The sequence below is a fragment of the Dipodomys merriami genome, unplaced genomic scaffold, assembly GCF_024711535.1.
Source record: "Dipodomys merriami isolate MVZ:Mamm:240054 unplaced genomic scaffold, mDipMer1.0.p SCAF_47, whole genome shotgun sequence".
Classification (NCBI taxonomy): Eukaryota; Metazoa; Chordata; class Mammalia; order Rodentia; family Heteromyidae; genus Dipodomys; species Dipodomys merriami.
The window spans coordinates 1,849,380-1,871,788 of record NW_027206035.1 but is presented as its reverse complement, the minus strand read 5'-3'; positions in this window follow the sequence as shown (position 1 = coordinate 1,871,788).

The following is a 22,409-nucleotide window of genomic DNA, read 5'->3' as shown; positions in this document are numbered from 1 at the left end:
AAAAATTGACTTGGATCTGGGCTTTGGTGCCTCATGCTTGTAATCCTATCTACTCATGGCTCTGAGATCTGAGGATAGTGGTTGAAAGCTATATGGACAAAAAATTTGTGAGACTCTTATCTCCAATAAACGTCCTAAAAACCAGAAACGGCACTGTGGCTTAAGTGGTACAGTGCTAGCCTTGAGCTGAAGCGCTGTGAGACAGTGCCCATGCCCAGAGTTCAAACCCCATGACAGACAAAAAAAAATGGCATGGTGTTTTACTTTATAATTTCTTGATTTTTAATGAATGTTTGTTCAGTGAAAATGTCATTGGTTTTTGATATTTTGTGTTGGCATAAAATGAGCCACACCCAGAGCATTTTAATAAAGCAAGCTTTAATGAAGGAAGATAACATGAAGAGACAACTACAGAATTTCTACAGAGACCTGACATCTTTCACAATTCTGCCTTCCTCCTCATACTTAAGAAAGTATTGACGAACACTATAAATATACTGCATTTATAACTTAAGGATCAGTGTTTTTTTTCCAAACAGAAGCCTTCTTTTCCATGATTTTTGACATAAACTTTGGGGGATTTTTTTTATTGTGATAGGATTTCATCCAAAACAAAGCCATGTATATTAAGAAAGTCAATGTTTTTAACTCAGAGTACTAAACAAAAGAGGGAGAAAATTATGGTTAGCTTATATATTAAGCACAAATATAGGCACTATCAAGATATTTTGAAATTGCATACTTTTACTGGATAAAGTTGCTCAAATCTATATTATCTACTTGGAAAACAGAGATTAGAGAATTCCAGCTCCAAGCAAGCCCAAACACAAAATGAAGTTTCAGATACTCTAACCATTTGCTGGGTGCAATGTTTTATGTTTGTGTTAGGAGGACCACAGTCCAAGAATACCCAGGCATAGTGATACTGCCTCAAAATAAGCAATCCAATTATAATCTGCAGATATGGTAGTAGTAGTGGCTGTTTCACAAGTATAGGGTTTTGGGTTCAATCCTCCAGTTCCCCTAGAAATTTAAGTGTGTGCCAGGGTAAGAATTTGGCATGTCTAAGGTCAAGATTTCATACACGTTTAACAAGCTTTAATAAAGCCTTTACTTTTTTGCTATTTTTAAAAAGTATAACCATAACTTCCATGCCACAAACAAATGATTTCCTATTAGAAATTTTCTTTCATCCATTAAGTAATATGTTATGTGTTGGATACTGTCCCACTGAAATCATACTAAAGATCAAAAACTTATTGTCTTAGAAAGTGACTGCATATGGAAACAGAATCTCAATGGTACCATTGAAGTTGAAGTCTCCTCCAAGAGAAGCAGAAGGTCTTGAATATGCCAAGGAAAGAGGACTCAGAAGAAGCAAACTCTGATCTTGGAGTTTTAGTTCCACTAACTCAGAGGAAATGTATTTACAGTGTTAATGCACTCAAGCTGTGGTAATTTATAATTACAATTACTAGCAAACATGTGTATTCTATAAGACATGAAAAGTCATTGACTCTTGGGGTCCATGACTCATCTCTATAATGCTAGTGATTAAGAAAGATGAGACTTGGGGGATAATGGTTTTCTGTCTGGTAGGAAAGTTCATGAGGTTCTATCTCCAATAAACTACAAAAATTTCTGGGCTGGGACATGGTTCAAATAGTAGACTGACTACTGGTAGCAAACAGAGCATGAGTTATGTTCAAGCCCCAAATTGGGAGAAAGAAAAATTCCTTATAAAACTATTATGAGAAACAGAATTATGAATAGGAAAGCAGAAACAAAAGAAATAAACTTATTGATACAAAGAAAGCTTCCTAATATGAAATATGGAACAAACTATAATATTTAGGGTTTTCCTTCCTATACAATAAAACTAAATGATATTTTGACTTGACAAAACTAAAATGTAAAACTGTATGAAATAAATAATCACATTACTTTTATGTTTCCATAATTTAACTTGTTGTCCTACAAATTTATAGAATACTGTAGCTATGGAAAAATCATTAATGTTTCATTTTCATATAGGATGACATATCCTTGCAAGTGTTGTCTAAAATTGTTCTATACTGAAATGATCGTCATTGATATCTTTCTCAAGATTCCAAATGTTTATACTTTCAGCTGACCTTCCACAAAACTCATACCCCAAACATAAATTTTTAGTTTGTTCATGCAATCAAAAGAATATAAACATAAGTTTGAAAATGTTAACTATGTCTATCTGCTGTCATTAATGTAATAAAACTAATAGAATTAAGTATATACCCTGAGAGAAATAAGACACTTCCTTCTAAATACAGACTGGCAGGCACACACATACACACACACACACACACACACACACACACACACACATTTACCACTTTCACTCAGGTTAGGTTCCTGACATTGGGTATCAGACAATGATCTAATAATCAATCTTCCTGCCCAGACATAAAATACATTCATAATTCCACACATACAAAAACACCAGAAATTCAAAATAATGAGAACATTTAACAGAACCAACCAGCTCTCGAGCCATGTACTCCCTGATTTCATTTATTCATGATGATGCATTTTTCATATCATAATTAAAAATAATTTTGAGTCTCTCTGATTAGCAGCCAAAAATATGTTATCATATAATAGAAAATGTAGGTAAAATTACCTGTCTGTAGGTAATCTTTAATATATCTTAACAAAGAATTCTTTTTAGAGTCTGTTTTTGGCATTTTGCCCTAATTATTCATATTAAATTACAAATGACATGCCATATTCCTTAATTCCTTTTTCGTAAAGGTTATGCTATGGAATTGAATCTGATTTGTTTGCTTATTCTAAAGTAAATTTTCTCAACAACTTGAATTATTTTTTCTGTTACTACTAAGCAATTTGAAATATCAAATAAAACTGGAAATTCCCTTCAGCAATGATTTGTGAATGGCATTAATGTTTGTGGAGGAATGCAGGACTTGAATTATCTAGAATGCCTTTAAAATGGCACTGTTTGGGCTGGGAAGGTGTCTCAATCGTAGAGTGCTTGCCTTGCATGCATGAGGCCCTGGGTTTGATTCCTCAGCACCACATAAGCAAAAAGAAAAAAAGCCAGAAGTGGCACTGTGGTTCAAGTGGTAGAGCACTAGCCTTGAGCTGAAGAGCTGAGGGACAGCGCCCAGGCTCAGAGTTCGGGCCCCACGACCGGACCCCCCCCAAAAAAATGGCACTGTTATTCAAAAGGATGATCGTTTAGTCATCTTTTAAAGTGTGGTCTTCTTATTTCATCTAAGAAGATAAAAGTATGCTTTTCATCACATTCTTGCCTGCAAAACAGTAGAATTATTTCCTTTGTACAGTTGATGTCCAGCTGCAAATGTATTGAATCCTACAAACAACTGCACAGCTGTGTTAGCTGCTCTACATTTTGAAATTTTGTTCCAATAGCCATTCTGATTTGAGCCCAAATTCATGGGATAGTCACATAATCCACAATTACAAAGCACCAAAATATACAAAGACCACGTGCAAAATGAAGTTCAATTTTTTTCTGTTGTTTCCTTTTTTCTTATTGTCTTTTAAGGAGCTAGGGGCTGTTTATTTCTCATTATTGTTGATGCGACTTAAATACATTTACCAGATTTTTCAAATAAAATAAAGTGATATTTAGTCACAAAATACAGCTAAGCATTTGCGTGATTTTTTTTATTCTAGTCCTGTTCTCAGTTATCTTCAAATAACATAGAGATGAGCCAATCATGTGTGTAAATCGACACGTATCAAGCACACAGAACTCTAATTTCTATACCAACTTCACCTAGAAAAGAAAATTATCATTGTTTCATGTCTTAAGTAATCTACTTAAAAGAAGTTTTATTAATTTTATCAATAAATTTCATAATCTATGGAATTGATGCATTGCATAATTATTTGATTGCTCATTTCCACTGAATTAATATTACATGTAGTTTACTTTTTTACATATGAAATAATGACATTCTTGAGGATAAAACATGCCTGTTTTTCATTTTGGTTGCCAAAATGGAAATATTAGGCATTTTGAAAATTTAACTTTAAATCTAAGCCTATAAATTTCACTAGGACTTGAATTGTGTTACTTACAACTTTCATATTAAAATAAAAAGCATTATTAAATAGAAAGCAAAATTATGTTATCACACCTTAATCCCTGAATTAACTTTTTGATAAAAAACAATTATGTTTATATAACAAGATATGCATATGCAAACAAACTATGAGATATGGAAACAGAAAACTTTTTGTTTTCTGTTTATTTTTTATACTTTGTGATAATTCTCTCTTCTTAACCTTATGCCTGATATATTTATTGTACATCTTCAGGAAGGTGAGGGGTGGGCACAGAGCTTTAGGGAAAAGAGCAAAAAATTGCACATTGATGAAAGTGAACTATTTAACACATGGGTGGGGACAGGAGAGTGAGACTGGAAACAAGTGAGGGAACTGAAAACATTTCACAAAAGAAAATGTACTCTTTACCTGACTCATGTAATTGTAATCCATCTATAAATCACCTTCATAAGAACAGCAGAGTAAATTTATTTTAAAAAGGCAAAAAATGTTGTTTCTTAGAATCCTAGAAGTTTTTTTTGTTCACTGGTTTTAGCTGGTTGAGACTATCTCTGAAAATAGGTAGGTTGACATTCATTGGGCAAATATGTGAGCTACTAGTAGATAAATGTCAATTATGATTGTACATTTTTAAGACTCTAATTCATTTATTTCTTTAATCTACTTTGTATTATTTCTGTTTACCAGTTTTTGGTTTGGCTTTTCCTGTTTCTCAAAGACCTAGTTCCACATCATTAGTGCTGATTCAAGATGGTTCTAATTTGTTGAAATGCATACTCAAAGACATAAATTTTCCTCTGAGTATTGCCAGTGTTTTTGTGTCCCAGAAGTGGTAGTATTTTGTATGTTCGCTTCTACTGAATTCCATAAACGTTGCAACTTCCCTTCATATCTCTTCAGTGACTCGCTGATGATTTATCAATGTGTTATTCAGTCTGTGAGTTTCAGAATTTTCTGTGATGATTTTTGATGTCAAGATCTAATTTGGTCCAATCGTGGTCTGACAAGATGTAAAGAGTAATTTCATTTTTGTTTGTGAATTTTCATAGACTTTCCTTGTGATCTAAGATGTGATCGATTTTGGAGAATGTTCCATGGGCTTCTGTGAGGAATATGTATTGTGAAGCTGTTAGGTGAAATAGTCTGTAGATATCTGTTAGGTATAGCTTGTCAATGCAATTATTTAGCTCTGAAGTTTTTCGCTAAGTTTTTACCTGGGTGGCCTGTCCAGAGGTAAAAATGATGTGTTCAAGCAACCAACAATGTATTTGGATGTATGCATGTTTTTAGTGTAAGTAGTATTTGTCTGATGAATTTGGGAGCTCTAGGATTCAAGGCATTGATAATTAAAATTGTTATATCCCTGTGATGGAGAGTTTTCTTTATGAATATTTAATATCTTTCTTTGTCTCTTTTTTACTTTCATACCACTTTTAATTTAAAGCATATTTTATCTAATATTAGTATAGCTACTCTGGCCTGTTTATGAGGTCCATTTTTAATTTGTAAAGATCATGTACAGAAGGGTTACCATTACATAAGTGAAATAATGAGAGCACATTTCTTTTTGAATAGTGTCACCTCTTCCCTCATATCCTCCCAGTTTTTCCCTTTCAACCTCCCTCCCCCATAAGTTGTATAGTTCATTTACAATGTAGTGTCTATTGAGTAGCACTGCTGTATTTGTTAACTCTGTGTCTCACCATCTCTGTGTGCCCCATTGCACTTTCCAAACTTACATATGAGACAAAAGGTGCAGAAATATAAAAAATACAGCATCAGAACACAGAAGGAAAAAGCAAAATAATAAAAAAAACTCTCATTGTCATTTCTTGGATATTATTTTAATGAACATTATTTTATATGATGATATTCATATAGCTATTTACCCTTGGTGATCTTCTTAAAAAGGCATCCTCCTTTGACCTCACTGTATAAATGTTTAGAATCCCTTATAATTTATCATGTGCAAGTGTAATGTTTTCTCTTTTACCATCCAAGTGTTTTTACTTTTAGAATTAGAGGCACATTCTAATACAACAAATGAGAGAAATCAGGCAACTTATATTTCTTTGAGTCTATCTTCCTTCACTTAATATAAGTTTGGTCCAAGTCTTTCCATTTCCTTATGAATGGTGTAATATCATTCTTTTTCTGGGTAAATAGAATTGCATCATACTGAAGATTTTCTTCATGCCAAAGGAAAATGTTAGCAGGATATATAGAAAGAGAACAGAATGGAAGAAGATTTTTACTAGCTAAGCATCAGACAATTGATTTCATAATTAACCCATATTTAGAGATCAAAAAGTTAAACCCAACAAAAATAAACCCTCAAATAAACAAGAACCCAATTAATATATGGGATAATACTTCTTAGAAGAAGAAGTAAGAATGACAAATAGACACATCTTTCTCCATAAAAGAAATGCAAATCCAAATAACACTGAGATTCATCTCACCCCTGTAACAATGTCATTATGAAAAATCGAACAATCACAGTTATTGATAAATGTGGCCCAAAAGAAACTGTATTACCCTGTTGTTGGGAATGTAATCTTGTTCAATCCCTTTGGAAAACACTATGGAAATTGCTCAGAGAACTGAATAGAGAGCTACCTATGATCCAGCATTCCACTAACGGGCATTTATACAATGGAGCAGAAACAAGACCAAACTGAAGCTACCAGCAAAATCATGGTCATTATTGCATTATTTTCTCTAGCCAACATAAGGGAGCAGCCCAGATGCCTCTCATTGTAAAAAGAGAGAAAGAATAACATATGTATATATAAATTATACATATATATATTATATATATACCTAATGTTATTGATCCCAATTTACAATTATATATGTGTGTATATATGTATATATACATATATATATATATGCATACATAATGGAATTCTGTTAATCCATCAGAAAGAATAATATTGCACCATCCTTAAGGGAAATGAAACAATTATAAATAATATTAAGTGAAATAAAGCCCACTCAGAGAAACTTAGCTTGCATGATTTTCCTCATTTGTGGTAGATAGAAGGTGCCTATAAATATAAAAGTAAACACACTGGATAGTATGCAAGGAGGTACAAATGAATTATCTGAAGTGTCATGGAGAGTGAAAATTCCATAATTCTCTTAAAAGAATAAGTCACAACTCAAAAAATAATTACCAATAAATATGTACTGGAAGAGAGGACAGTGGGGGGCAATATGTGAGGGGTAGGAAATTGAAGGTGAAAAGGATAGTATACAGGCAAGAATCCATTGTATACTTCCAAGAATTGAAATATACAAAGGAAAAGGTACTGTGAAATGGGAGTGAAGATGTTGAAGTGGTAACACAATTCCAGGTGCACTGTACACCTAAACTGCTTTGTTAAATGGCAAGTGATTCCATAACATAATATTGAGATACGTAGGATTGGGCTTGATTGGAAGGGGTGGATGAGAATGTTGAAAGAGGTGACAGTGATCAAGATACACTGTATCCATAAACTCAGTGAATGTACAACTACTTAAAGATAATAAAAATACTCAAAAATTAATTATGATAGATGAATAGAGTTGAACCTCAATTCACTTCCCATTTAAAAATATTTTTAACCTGTAGAATAAAATTCAAATAATAAAATTTTATGAATATTTTTGTCACAATTTGTGATAATAACTAAATATTACTTTGCCTTTGTCAGCCATTGGGCTTTTATAAGAGAATACTTCAAAGTAAGTGGCTTAAAAACAACAGGAGTATATTACCCATATGCTAGAAGCTCGAATATTAATTATAAAAATGGTTGTTCAAACAATTCCTTATCTTATGGGGGTCCACTTTCTGGTTCATTATAATCTACTTGCTGGACGTTCACATGGCAGAATAATTATATTGGGCTTCTTTCATCACGATCATTATTGTAGTGTCATCTCTGAAAGGTTGGTTCTAATATCACCAGAAGGGGGAATAGAATTTCAACATGTGTATCTGGAAGGAGTTACATAGTCCCATACACTTCGCAATTTTTGCTTTAACTCAGTGTAGAGTATCATTTGGATATTATTTCATAGATGATAATAACTTAAGGACAAACTTATATCATGTAACTTATGTGAATAATTCTTTTTACAATGGGAATAATTATAGTGATAGCAAAGTGAAATATGATTGTTTAGTGGCTCTTGAATCACATCATAGGTAATCATGTAAATGTGGCACAGCCTTTTTAAGGACCTTCTGATGTATTTGAACAATCTCCGATGAGTTAATTGCTTTCAGAAATATTCATTTGAGCCAACAAATACAGATCTGTTTGATTTTAATTACTTTCTGCTATTAGGACTCAGACACCAAATTCAGAGCATGCTAATTTCTCTGATAAAATACATAATAAAATTTTAATAATTAATATAACATTAAGAATATAGTATTAATAACACTACAAATCCTTGTATTCACATTATATAACATATTGACATCCTTTGGTTTAATCAATTTTTAGAATATTTATACCTAAGTGTAAATTGTTGGCAAATATTTATTTGGTGATGTAAAAAAATTCTAAAAAGATTTGCATACATATTGCTACAGATGCAAACAGATTCACGAGGTTATTTATGATCCTTCATTTGTTGCTTACATTCATCCATCCAGAACATGCAAAGAAGTGAAAATTGCAAACTTGAATTTACTAAAGGATTCATTATATGAAGTTTTTGTTGGGCTAAATATATTTTATAAATTAAATGGTTTTGTCCTTTCCTTTTTCGCTCCCCTCCTTCCTTCCTTCCTTCCTTCCTTCCTTCCTTCCTTCCTTCTGATCTTCTTTCCTTCGTCCTTCCTTCCCTCCATCTCTTCCTCTCTCTCTCTTTTTCTCCTTCCTTTCTTTCTATCTTTCTTTGTTTCTTTCTTTTTTCTTCCAATCTTCCTCTCTTTCTTTTACTCAGAATATCTCTTATGGCTATGGAAAAAATACCAACTGTTGTACTCCAAGGTGTTATGAGTAGTTATAAATATTAACTAAATTAATATTAATTTAAATAACCTATGATGTATCTTAAGACAAATTGTACTAAAAACTTCACAAACATTGCAAGATATGTAACAAATATTACTTTTCATAATATTGTTTATTTCTTCAAATCAAAATAAGCATTTAGACTTAATATTGTATGTGTGTGTGTGTGTATGTTGTTCTTGTGATTTTAATTCAAGACCTATCCTTTAGTTTTTATTTGGTTTTTTTCCCCCTCAAGTATGTTGCTCTATCGTTTGAGCCACAACTCCACTTCTGGCTTGTGTGTGGTGTGTGTGTGTGGGTCTTGTGGTGTGTGTGTGTTTAATTGAGATGTGTCTCACAAACTTTCTTGCCAAGGCTGGCTTTGCACACCCGCTTACTGAGTAGTGAGGATTACAAGCTTGAGACACTCATATTTAGCACAGGATTAATATATCTAAGAATAAAATGAATTTCATATTATTTGAGTTCTAGAGGCTCAATTTAACAAATTAACACTTAGATATTTATTTAGTTATTAAACTTGAACCTGCAATGTGAAAAATAGTTTTCATTTTTATGAAAAAAATATACACTCAAAGGTTTAAATGACAGAATCTTTGGACAAATTGAATTAATCTATTATTTAAAAGCAAAAAAGTGATTGTTAATCAAATTTCTCATGTAAGCTAAAAGCAATAGGCTCTGTCAAGTTGAATGCTCTGTCAGGCAATTTTTCATTAAAGTAAATATTATCTACTGTGGTCACATGATTTTCTCTTCTTTTTAACCTAAACTTTTTTTGACATAAAAATGTAGATTCATACATTAGGGAAGGGGATCCAGTCGTGTGGCCAGAATGCTGGGTCTGGGCACTGTTCCTCAGCTCTTCAGCTCAAGGCTAGCGTTCTACCACTTGAGCCACAGTGCCACTTCCAGCTTTTTTATTTTTGCTTATGTGGTGCTGAGGAATCGAACCCAGGGACTTATTCATGCAAGGCAAGTGCTCTACCACTGAGCCACCTTCCCAGCCCCATACATTTTTTGAGTATATAAAAATCTTAGTTACTGGTCATGTATTTCTGAGGTTTGATTACCAAGTCATTTCAGAGTAACACTGAATTTCATGTATTTTATGTCAATAGTGATTTTTAGAAATTGAATCAATCTCAATATAAGTAACTGAAGCAAGATATTCCATCACTTATCCAATTATTCCTATAGACTTGAAGATAACTTATTTTTGAATGGTAGGAAATACATATTATACCTACTCTCTATAGAATAATTAAAAGATCATGATAGTATTTATTTTTCCTTCAACTTGAAAGAAAGAACCTCACTATAGATGACAAATACTTGAATGGAAATGCCATAAAATTATGAAAAATTCAAGTCATTATGAGTTATATGAAATAGTCATTTTGGAAGGTGACAAAATGAAACCTCTTGAAGCTTCCTTATCTGTTAAATAAAATGTATTTGCACTCAAAATATTTCATTCATCTCTCCAACAATGGTATAACCAAACCATCTCTATGCCAAATACCATCTCTAATATTTAGGAACAGAAGTTATTGCAATTGTATAGAAAGATCTACCACCCCACTCTAGAAATTAAATCTGAAATTATAAAGGATTACGATTAATAATTAGATTTCACTATGTTGCCATACAGAGATGAACCCTTTCAAGTGGGCATAGTCATAAAGATTTGGTCACTAAGATTTTGTGATCAAAGAGGATGTTAAGATCAAAGTCATTTCTTCCTCTTCCTTTTTTACTTCTCTGTCTCCTCCTACTTTTCCTTTTCCATCTCCCTCTTCCCCTCCTCCGCTTTCTCACTTTCTCAATCCTATTCCTCCTCTTCTTTACTTCATGGCTTCCATGAATACACATACTCCATCACATGTTCCAGATATCAGGTATTGTACCACCACCAACCCAAAACAATGAGGATAAGAAACGTAAATTGAAATGTATAAAATCAGAAGCCAAGATTAATCTTTCCACCTTTTAAGTTAATTTTATAAAGTATTTTGTCATATTAATAGGAGACTGACACTGCATGCTCTCATTTATTTAGAGGGTTAAGATTTACTAGAAATAAATCTGATCAACATTGTCCTAATGAAATGATTGATTAAATTATTTTATATTTGGACAAATGTACTTTAAAATATCAGATATACTTCAATAAGTGGCAAAAATGTGTTCAGAGGAAGATGGCAGAGGAGAATCTGGAGGCTAAACAAGCTCCGGCATAGAAAGCAAGTTTAATGTTCAAGTAAACAGTCCTAGACTACAGAATCACACCAAGTGTGCCATCATAGTACAGAGAGTTTCACCAGAGAGGGAAAATCCAGACAAGGAGACAGATTTAAGCATGTGCTGGTAGCCATGTCTGTGGCGGCTGTGGCAGCAGGGCCAGTGGTTATAGCCACCATACCTACAACACAGAGTCATGGGTCAAAGGAGCCAGACACAGAGGGCGAGCAGATTCTACTCAACAATAAGAAATGACAAGGAGCAGATATCTTCATCCTGCAGATCACAGACCAGAGACGGTCCAGGAACCAAGACTCTGGTTGTAGTAGAACCCTGACATCCTCACTCCTTCCCAGGGAGCAGAAGAGGGAAGGCCTCCCCTCCCTGCCACCACCATGAGAGATATCTTTGATACTGACAAAGACCTATTTGAACAGCTATCTCCAACTCATGCATTGGAAGAAAACAAGAATCATTTAGGAGGTCACAGGAGCTTGACCTGAACTGTCAGGCTCACCTCCACTCAAGGGAAAGTCAACCAGCTTAGGCAAGGAAGCCCCACCCTTAGAGGAGTGACTTTCTTCACTAGGTAAACAGAGTCAGGTTCCTCCCATCCCTAAGGCAGCCTAGACAATCAATTGAAATTCAGTAAACATAAACCTTGAGAATGGCTCCAGGCTGAGTTCTGTGAGTATCTCAGGAGCTAGCCCCTCAGTTAAAAGCTACTGTTTGCTGAAAGGCCTCAACCTAGCCTCATCACAGCATCTCCAAACTAGAGAGAACAGCCATCTCCCTCTTTTGTGATACTCAAAGCAGTTTTCCCTCCCACTGAACTAGCCTGGGAGGTGGTTCACAAAATCCTGGGTAATGCAGAGAATTTTTCTGCCTGGTCAAACAAACTCAGGTAAAAAAACAATCAAGCCACAGGAAAACCAAACACCACAAGCCAACCAGAGACTCCAAGAGAATGGTTACAGACACAGGGGACAAACAGGGTCTTCCCATTCTACACACCCCCGAAAAAATCAAAGAATATTGTTTAACATTTTTATTTTTAATTTTTTATAAATTGTTTTCTACTAATCTTTTCCCTCTCATAATTTTAATTTTAGGTGTGTATATGGGTGTGCTCTTTTTGTTATTACTCCTGACTTTTTGGTCCTTTTTTATTCCTTGGTTTTTTGTAAGACTTAATTACTGTTCTGTTAATCCCCAGATATTTACCCATCTTTGATAATTAGACTTTATCTTCCATTGTGTACACATTTAATCCAGAAATTTATTATTTAATTCACAACCTCTTTGTCTTAAATTCTTTAATATCAGTATTACCGATTTATACCTATATAATTTTAAGGTAACTAATTTTGAGACTTTTTTTTTTTTAGTTTTTTATGTCTCCTTTCTATCCTTGCCTTCCTCACATCCTATCCTTTTCTTCTCTCAATATCATATTTAAACATACATACTTGTTAAGTGTTTCACTTTTTTAATTTAATTTTTTTCATTTTTTCTTGTTTATTTTTTTTCTTAATCTCTGTCCTATCATTCTGTCCAATCCATTTCCCTCTATGAGATTAGGAGTTGGCTAAATTCACTCTCCTTTTATCTGTCCACATCCCTCTAATCCTATTTTTCCCCACATTTCTCCTTAAAACTAATAATTTCTGGTTTGCCAAATTCTGCTTTGTTGTTCTTAGCCCATTAATCCATAGTTGTTTGATATTGAATAGATTTTATCTGATGAACTAGATTGTATCTGCAGTTTTTTGACTGTGCTACTACAGGACTTTGGTTGATGCTTGCCTTAAAATGGTGTTCTAGCACAAAATTGGTGTTATTTTCATACCAAATGGGCAGAACAAGCCGGAAAAACACAAGAGAAATGGTAAGTCCAGATACCTGAACTCCCACTCATGATAATCTGTTGACAGAATAGTTAATAAATAATCCAGAGGAGAGTTCCCAAAAATCTCTACAAACACTATTGGTAAACATGGTGAATGAAAAGATTGAAAACCTGCAAAGGACGAGTGTGAGTGTGATACGGAGAGACAAGCAAACCAGTGATTCATACTGGAATCTGATGAGCATGAAGAAGCTACTCAGAGATTGATACAGTAATTGCATGAGCAGGTTGAGGACAGTCAAAGAGAAATACAGAAATTGTCTGTGCAGGCTGAGAACACTCAAAGAGAAAGACAGGAATTACATGAGCAGCCTGAGAACAGTCAAAGAGAACTATAGGAATTGCATGAACATGAGGAAGCTAATCAAAGAGTAATACAGGAATTGCGAGAGTGGGATGAGAATAGACAAAGATCAATACAGGCATTCATGGAATCCATAAACAGACAGCTGAAACAATTCTAGGAGACCACAAAAAGAATGATGAATGGAGACCACCAGAAGGAATGGGAGTCCAAGGAAACCATCACCAATTCACTAAGTGATTTGAGAATAAGCACAGAACACCAAATTAAGGAAGTAAAGAAGTTAATCCAAGACCTAAAACAAAGGTCCAACAAAAAATTTGAAGCCATCAAAGCCGACCAATTAGAAGGAAAATAAAATAAAACACAAAGAAGAAAGTCTTGACAGTAGGTTAGACCATGCAGTAGATGGAATCTCGGGTATTGAAGACAGCCTAGGTGTTATAGAGAAAGAACAATTACCTAAGACAAACCTAAGAAATATGATATATCTATTCAATATTTGGAAGACACCATCAGAAGTCCTAATCTGAGGAAAATGTGTGTAGAGCAGCACCTAGAAATAGACGTTAATGGTCTAAGAAATTTGTTTCAGGATCCTAGCAGAAAACTTCCCAAACATGCAAAAAGATAGGCCTATTCAGATACAAGGAGCTTTTACAACCCCAAACAGACCAGACCAGAAAAGGACATCCCACTGTCACAGTATAATCTGCACAGTATCAATTCAGACCAAGGAAAAGAAGCTTAAAGCTGTCAAGGAGAAAAGATCAATCACTTATAAAGGGAAACTAATTAGAATCACCTCAGATTTCTCAGCAGAGACAATTAAAGCAAGTGCCTGGAATGATGTATGCCATGCCCTAAAGACAAATAATTATCAACCAAGAATACTGTTCCCAGCTAAACACTCCTTCATAACCAAAGGTCAAATAAAAACCTTCCATAGCAAAGAAAAACAAACAATATTTCTCCACCAAACCAGTCATACAAATTGTCATGTACTAGAAACCCTAAATCTCAGAGAGCAGCTCCAAAGGCAGTTCTGGCAGTATCACTTCTTATACATTCTTCTTAAAATCTTCTCTTTGCGTGATTGCTATTATTTTGGAATTATGGTTAATATTTATTGACTTCTATTTTTAAATAATGCACCACCCAATTCTGGTTCTCTTTTTCTAACTTTTTGTGTCTAATCTATTTCTGAAACATCTTTATTTGAATTAGATGAACTTCTTATTGTAGTTGAGTCATTGTTGAGTTTGTGTGCATGTCACATTAAAATTGTACCTTTAAGCTTTTTATCTTAAAATCATCAATTTTTCATTATGTTTAAATTCTGATAAAATTTAGCCTCTCAACTCACACAATGTTAATGCAGTCTTATTTCATGCCTCCCAAAAGCAAACAATTTACTACTTATTTTAAAAATGTTTTTAATTTTTAAAATTATTATATATTTTTAAAAAATTACCCAAGGTAAATTGTTTCTTAGATATTTAGAGTCATATTCAGTCTCTATTGTGGAAGCCATAAAGGGGAAATATTGCTTTTATTCTTCCTTGAGCCACTCTGATTTACTACATCTATTTCTAAAAGAATGAAATTCGGGCTTTGAAGCCTTTTGCTTGATATCCACAATGTCACCCTTCCTTTATAAATAGAAGAATTTGGAGAAAGGATGAGAATTCACGCTAGAAAAAGGAGAAGAGGAAAAGAGAAGGAGAAATCTACACATTTTGTTCTTCCTCATCTCAATCACAAGCTCTGGATAATGATTGTGGATATTAGATACAGTGGTCTAGAGTGACTAACCACATTTATAGAAAAAGATAATCCCACAAGTGATCACATGGAAAATGATTATTTATAAAATAAAAATGTAATAGCATCAAACAGGAAGTGGTATCTTTTTGATTAGTTCTTGTTTAGTAATTGTTAAATTCTGGTGTGCTATAGTCAACTATCATAAAAGTATACAAGAATGGTAAGAAACTAACATCTTAATATTTTATTCTAATTTTAGCTTAATTCTTGCTGTATTATACGTATGTTGCTGTATTTGAGTTTTGCCTCAATTTCACATTCTATATTCTTACAGTATATTAGTTGAAAGAAGACTCCCTCTAGAAATATGCTATTTTTATAGCTAAGGGAAAAGAAGTCCGCTAATAGACCCAGACAACGAGATAGAAATATTCCTCTAGAAATAGTCTTTGACCACTTCTGGTTCATTATTGTAAGCTGAAGTAAGTCACATGACCCAACTTGACTTTGCAGAGTAGAGGTAAATGTCACCTACAGAAGCTGATGCAGGACATAGAGTAATATGCCAAGTATGCGACCCTTGAGATAAAGAAGAAAATGAAGAGAACTATAATAGAATCAATCATACTTGCCATCACATGTCTCTGCAGGAAGGAAGGTATTATGTAGCTTTGTTTCTAAAACTACTGAGATCTTCAAATCATGCCTTTTATTTTTGGATGTTACAGGAATTAGAGAACATTTTGATATTAAAACAGGATAAAATCTCAAAGAAAGCTGGAGTAATCATTTCAATACTACATTTTGTTCTGCTAGGAAAAGAAACCATTTAATTGACAATACTTTATACTTTCTTACCTAGTATCTTTTTTTCCCAGAACTGGATTTTGTTAATATATGTGAATATCCACCAGGATAAATGTCATTTTTCTGCATCTTGTGCAGACAGCATAGTCAATTAGATGTAGGTGGGAGTTCATCAGTAGCACTTTTTTTAAATTGCAAAAAATGTGGACAAGGAGCAAATATACATATTTTTCAACCATCATATTCCACTTCCTCCTTCTTCCTTCCTAGGACACACACCCAATCAACAAAAAGGCTTAGATATTTGGTTCTTGACCTTGACAGTGGAAGCAGAATGTTTTGGATGTCTGAGCTGTTAAGAGTGTTTTCAATAATAATGTCACATGCAACAGTCCTATGTGTCCTGCAGGTCAACACTGTACTTCCTTAGTGATATGATAGGAATGTGAACCTTACTGGACTTAGTATTATTTTCCACTTCCTTTTCTACCACCTGGCCCAAATTATAATACAAAGTAATGAAAAGAAAAAGTAATGTCATCTTAAGAAAGTCATTTAGGGTTCTGGGAATTTGGCTTCATGGTACAGTGATTGCTTAGCATGCATCAAACCCTAGGCTCAATTCTTCTGTACCACATAAACAGAAAAAGAAACACTGGAAGTGGTGCTGTGCCTCAAGTGGTAGAGTGCTAGCCTTGAGCAAAAAGAAAGCAAAACGTCAGGAACATTTCCTTGGCCCTGAGTTCAAACCTCAGGACTGGCAAAAATGTCACTTAGATAGTAAATGCCGAATAGATAACCCATACTTGGAATGTATAATTGCTCCTTCCACCTACTACCTAACAGTAGTCCTTAATTCATTTTTTTACCCATATTAGGATACTCTGTTGTTGTTTTAAAAAAAAAACAAAAACCTTTTTTTAACAGGACACGGCAATTAGTGTCAGGAATGTGCTTAGATATCAGGTGAAGATTAATCCTGGAAATTCAAAGATTCCATGCTTTTGAGTGGTCACTTCTAATCACAATGTGAAGGGTATCTAAGTGAGATTTGGAAATCTTTTTTGGTCAGTTATGGCACCAAAAAGGCAGAGGCTAACTAATAGTTTTAACAGAATTGAAGGAATAACTCCAGCTCAAAGAAATAAATGATAATAATAACTAAATTATAACAGAAACTGTTCTATGGAACCATTTTGGATTATTGAGGAACTAGTTATCAACTAGGCTCATTCCTCATTGCCTTTAGCATTCTAAATCACTTAGACTAGTTCTTAATCTCTGTGTGATAAGTTTTATCTACTTCTATGTTGTTCTTTAATACCTGATATCCTTTGCTTTCTAAAACTTTGTCTTTCTCTATTTCTCTATGAACAATTCCTAATACTAAATAACACCTACAGAGATGGCAGAGGATGCTAATGTAAGTGTCCCATAGTTCATGAGTCATTAATATAACAACATGGAAAAATGAGGACATATTTATTCCTACCTCAATTTTTCTGAAAAGCTGCAATGTCATCATTTGATTCAAATTTCCATTCTTTGTCTACATAGTGTCATTAAGTGCACTAAATTCAAATATGAGCCAGGTGCTAGTGGCTAACGCCAGTAATCTTAGCTACTCCGGAGGTTGAGACCAGAGGGTTGTGGTTCAAAGCAAGACTGGTCAGGAAAGTTCATGAGACTTTTATCTTCAATTAACCACCAGAAAACCGGAAGTGGTTCTGTAGCTAAAGTGGTAGAGTGCTCAACTTGAGCTGAAGAGCTGAGGGACAGTGACCAAGATGAGAGTTCAAGCCCCACAACAAACAAAAAAAAAGTGCAAATATGATTTTCAGTTTCCCCAAAAGGAACTATGAACTCAATAGTAATCTTCCTAAGCATAAAAAATAATTCTGAAATGATTCAGTGCACCTACTTTAGCTGAGTTATTTAAGTTATGGCTTTTTTGATGGATATATTCTATTATTTTAAAAATTATCAAATATTTGCTTTATAATAAACTTCTTCTAATATTTCTTGTTTCAAAAGAGACGTCCATACAGTTGATGTCACTTGGTTTTCTCAGTTCAAAGCCAACCCAGGCAGGAGAGTCTGTCACATTCTTATCTCTAATTAAACACCAAAAAAGCCAGACGTGGGGTTTTAGCTCAAGCAGTAGTGTACTAGATTTGAGGGCAGGTAGACAAGAAAGACAACTGTTCAGGGACAGGGTCCAGCCACTGATTTCAAGCCCCAGATCCAGAAAAATCTAAACAAATGAAGAAGCAAACAAAAAAACCCCACATATTTCTTTGGTATCATCCTTACAGCACTGGTTTGAGAAAAGGCTCCTTTTACTTATCATACTCACTGAATCCTGCTTTTTGGAATCCTCATTGCTATGGCGAACTCAGGACCAGATTAAAGGAATGGATAACTGACTTTTGCAACAAGAGAATCATCTCAGGAGTTAAATATCCATGCATAAGACACTTTAAAACCTCATGTCTTTGTTTCTTTGAAGTAGAATACTTTAAAACAAAGTTATTTTCTTTAATTTTCTATGCTGGCTTTCAAATGGCAGTTTGTTTCCTTTTGTAATACTCTCAATTAGAAGTTTACAGAAAAGTTTTATATGAGTAAAGAACACACTGGAACAAGTCAGAGACAGAGTTTCCTTCAAGCCTGGGATTATTTCCTTGTATAGTAAAAAGGACAGCACAAATTAACTTGAACTTGGTCATTTCCCTATATTCAATTCCTCTCTTGGAATCAGTATCCACTTCCCATAACAGTTTCTTCCACTTACTTCCAGGAACAATGTATGGTGCTACTCCCGGTAAAATGAATGTTTTCTGGCTTCATTGAACTAGCACAAGTACATCTTTGGACATGAGGTAACACGTGTTTCAGAGCCAACTTACTAATGAGAAAATATGGAAATGTCATGGTTTATAAAACATTATCCATGTTCATATGGCCATATAAGATGATGTTAATAAAATGAACCCCAAGATAGGGACACAACTTGTTTTTTCTTTCTTGTTATTGTTTTAATGTACTAAATGTACTATGTGATTTTTTTTTGTTTCTCTTCTATTCTCTTCCTCCATGGTGTAACCCCTGTTTTCACTGTATTTGATGTTTTTAACCTGCACCTTGCATATACATTTTTTCTAATGAGGGGATGGGAAGGGAAATAAAATGCTGAAACAAAGATACAGTATGACCCATTGTAACAACGACATGAACAAGACACTATGTTGAAAACAAACTTTAAAACTTGGGGATGAGAGGGGGTAGTTTGGATGGTAGGGAGAAAAAAGATGACAGGGGAAAAGCAAAGAGGAGGTAACAATGTTTATTAGATAATGTATTTATTAACTTACTTATGTAACTAACCCCTCTGTACATCATTTTCAAAATAAAAAACATGAAAAAACTTATCCTGGAGTACATTAAGTTGAAATTTCCTATGCTCTGCAAATTAAGACCGATTTTAAGTGGGAAGAAGGTTCTCAGAAACATTTTTTTGTGAGTATGTGTGTTGTTCATTATTTCCCAAGTGTACATAAGTTAACAATAGGAGATACAATAAGAATAATAGGAGAAAGAGAAGTTCTGTGTTTAAGTATAATGGTCCAACACACTATAGAAGACTCTGCAAATAAGACAACTTTGAAACAATAAAGCCAAGGCCAGTATGTAGATCTATGGGAGTGATATAGAGAAAGCATTACTACTAATGAAACATGAAGGATGAAGCCACTCTCTTTCACCCACTAACTCTAAATCATGGTAGCTAATCATGCAAATTTGTAAAAAGTAGAATGGAAGAATTATTCTGGTTCCAAGCAAGTCAGATATAAGAGTATGGACTTAATTGAGAAAAAAAGGCCATGTTGAGAAAGCAGGAATTATACTAGACATGAACTGGTGGCTAAGATCACATTTATTTTTCTATTTTTTCTTTCTTTTTCTTTTTCTTTCTTTCTTTTTTTTTTGTTTGAATTGTTGTGGGGCTTGAAGTCTGGGCCTCCACTCTTCAGCACAAAGCTAGCTCTCTACCTCTTGAGCCACAGTGCTACTTCCAGTTTTCTGGTGGTTAATTGGAGAAAAGTGCCTCAGAAACTTTCCTACTCATGCTGGATTTGAACTGCAATTCTCAGATCTCAGCCTCGTGAGTAGCTATCATTATAGGCGTGAGCCACCAGCATCCTGCTTAACATCACATTTCTAACAGTGTACATTCAGCATATGTAATGTGTATGTTTCTCTATCTTTATATGAATTCGAGTTAAAAATCTGGGCTACAGCTTTTGCGCTCACAAAAATGTTTCTAGTTTAAAAGTTAATACTCCTGGAAAAATAGAATGTAAGAATGTAAAGGAGTCTGGGAAGTTCAATTTGCATCCAGCCTGGGAGAACAGTCTTTGAGACACTATTTATAATTACCAGACAAAAGCTGCATTGGAAGAATGGTTCATGTGATGGAATACTAGTTATGAGCAAGATTGCTGAATAGAGCTTGAGGTTTTCACATATATATACAAACATGCACATACACACAGAGACACTTATATGTGCAAACACACATATGAAACAACTCCCAGAATGTGTAGAAATGTTAGAAAATAATAAAAAAAATGTCCTAAGGCTAGAATCAAGTGATAATTTTTTAATATTATAAAGTCCTCAAGTGAAATTTCCTCCAAAACTCTTGAGAATATTACATAGTTAGGGACCAGAGATAGTAAGAAAGTCAAGTAATCATTATTGAAGGGGTTGGATCCATGGAGGAATGAATCAGAGACCCCTGAAGGTGTATCTGAAAATGTTCGTATCCTGCGTCAAATGTTGGAAGATCTTCGAAAATATTACATAAATATTCTGAGCCAACAGTCTTTTGAAAAATATTATCGGAGAAGTTCAGAAATGCTAGTCTGTATCAAGATTAAATAAATCAGGAAAGTATGGTAGGACAATGAGATACAAGCCTGGAATTCTAGCACTCACAATAAGACAGGAGATTAGAGAGTGGAATTATATAGTGATACCTTCCCTGTACTAGGAAATATAATTTTGTCTCAATGAAACAAAACAAGAAAGGAATAAAAAACAAGAAAGGAATATACAGTTGCAAGTTTGGGCTAATTTTGTCATTATGTTTTAAGAAGTCAAGTTTCCTATTGAAATGCAACTCATATATAATCCTCAGTTGTGTTTTAAATGCTGTCATAATTACAGAACATTACTAGATGCAAAATAGCTTATGATTCCCAACCAAAAATTTGAAAAAGTAAGCATCATTCTGTTGGATTCCAAAGAAATGATGAAGGATTACAAAGCTTAAGCCTGGAGAAATAGCGAAGTTCATCTAATGTAAGACTTTGTAGACCTGACTAAATTAGAATTTAGATTTAAAATAAATGTTTTTGTTTGTAATTTTTTTTGTAATTTCATATTCTATTTCATATTCTATAGGATAGAAGATTTAATTCACAAATTGACTAATGATTCTGGCATTCTATTTGCCTAAAATATTCTTTCAAGTGAGGTATAATTAGAACTTAGTTAATAGATAATTGCAACAGTTCCTGTGTAACATGATAATGTGAATAATCTAGACAAAGTTGCCAACAAATTTATGATATTAATTTATAAATTTAGAAAAGGCGGAAGTTTTTGAGACTTTGGTGCACCATGGTATGAATAGAGTAATTGTGTGACATCTTTTTTCTTCTACCTATATATAACACAGGAAGACATTTCCTTAATTACATACCTTTGTATACAATGAGAAAAATGCTAGGTTTGGGGTTTGTTTTTATTTTGTTTTTGTTTTTTGCTTTGTCCTAGGGCTTAAATTGTGGACTGGGGGACTGTCCCTGAGACTGTTTTGCTCAAGGCTACTGCTCTTCCATTTGAACAACAGTGCCACTTGTGTCTGGCTTTTCGTGAGCAGCTTATTGGAGATAAGAATCTAAGTAACCTTCCTGCCTGAGTGGGCTTTGAACCATAAGCTTCACATATTCCTATTCAGATCTCCTCAATATCTGTGATAGATAAAAATATAGGTATAAATAATATTTGCAAGTGTTTTGATCTCAAGAATACCACTGGGGGGAAAATGATGCAGCAAAGTTTAGTGTAGCATTCTTTCCCCAATAAGAAGGGCATCACATTAGCAGAAGAGTAGTATTTTTTCACAATAATGACAAACTAGTCCTGATGGGAATTTAGGGAATTTTAAGGTCCTCCTCACAAGTTGGAAACT